We start from the raw sequence: 1,939 nt of genomic DNA on the forward strand, positions 1-1,939 counted from the left end.
TAGATGTTGCCATTTTCTATTATCTCTTGTAATAAAAATGACAAATTTAATCTTGCGTAAAACCAGTATTTTCACAATGGTTGCTATTTCAACACTAGAAATAAACAATTTTCAACTGTTTTTAAAATAAAAAAATAACAGAGTACGAACTTACTGAAGCATCTCACTTCGAGTAAATTACTTTAATAATTAAATATTATCGTTAGTTAGATTAACGATTTATTAACACGTCAAATACACAATAATAGTCTCAACACTCTTACATCTGCTGTGCGAATGGAATTCGATTTGAAATTCCGAATGAACGTTCACGTATATCATATCTTACAAGATAACTCAACGCATACATAATATAGACACATTACACACCTAAATGTATCTTACATAATATGTACGTGTAGCGTGTACGACGCAAATGAATTTACACTCATATATTTCTAAGAAAGAGAAATAGAAGATCAAAGTTCCTTTATGATTTATATATGAAATATTCACGTACTGAGTGTTATAAATAAAAAATTGCACATTTTTATCTCAAACACACAACATTTATTTGTGAGATAAATTGTTCCGACATGTTAATCACGAAAATATCGCAATCTGCGAAGTTATTTATAAATCGTTATATGCTATGAACATTTAGATCACGGTATCATTATAAAAAAATTCATTACGCAACACAACAGAAAAGTTGAGAAATGCTGATTTAGAAGTTAGTTTAAGTGCTTGAAACGTGAGTAATTGAGTAAGGTCTCCTCCCACTGAATTATCAAATCCTTAGCTAGTTCAACTACCCATCCTCCCTTCCTTATCGTTAGAATCCATGACTCAACTGCAGAACATACAACTATCTTCAAAGATTCTTTATAAATCGTCTACATTTTCTATTCCAATATATTCCAATCGATATTTCTAAATGACATATACTTCAACATGTAACTACAAACGTTATATAATATTACACCATAATAATATTTAATTGCAGAACATATCGATCTACTGACTTGTAATTTAAAGTCATTTCCTTATTCTAAATCGAATAATATATTCTAATTACTAAATATATTATATTATTACTTAATATATTACTATTAAGAAATTAATTACTCTATTCAAAGTACGTTAAAAGATATGTAATGATTAAATCAATATAAATGTTACCGCCAAAGCGGAAAATCAGGCAATACTAGTAAATAAAAAATACTAGTAAAAAAATAGAGACTACTAGCYTWAAAAARTATTGTACGTGTAGGGCAAAGAGTGTACTATAATTTAGTATAAAGTTTTTTAAAATTAGTTCACTCTAAGTATAATATATTGACGAGAACGTTTCAAAGATATGACAGCTATGTGTAAAATATATGTACTTTTCTGCATTTCATTTTCTGGGATTTTAAGTATTTAAAACGCGAGAATTTCAGCTTGAAAAGGTATTGTTCGTGTAAGGCGAAGTGTGTACCCTAATTTAATATAAAAATCATTAAGATTGAACGGCTATAAGTTTTAAAATTTTTTTCGTAAACTACTTAATAAAATAAATTTCTTTCTGGTTCTGCGTGAAGTATGTCCGATTGGAAAGTTACTTAAACAAGAAACGACATTACTGTTTTTGGATATTTTGTGAATCTTTGAAGATTGATTTATTACTAGATATAGTATTCTTTCCGTAGGAATAAGAGTTTAATTTTATTTAATATGTAGATCATTCATATCTTTTTACCTTAAATATAGGAAATCTTAACGCAAGATTTTCAAATAAATTACAAAGGTGTGCACTGTTTCGCAGTGCATTCTCGGAAATCTTATGCCTAATAGATTGTTGATTACACACACACAACTTGGTGTATTTTAAGATATATTATTCATACATTTTAACTACTATCGGAACACAAACTGCAAACAGTTGAATAGAATCTTGCCAATATTAATGACCCTAAAA

The sequence above is a fragment of the Polistes canadensis genome, unplaced genomic scaffold (assembly GCF_001313835.1).
Source record: "Polistes canadensis isolate GaletaPanama2010 unplaced genomic scaffold, ASM131383v1 scaffold_347, whole genome shotgun sequence".
Taxonomy (NCBI): Eukaryota; Metazoa; Arthropoda; class Insecta; order Hymenoptera; family Vespidae; genus Polistes; species Polistes canadensis.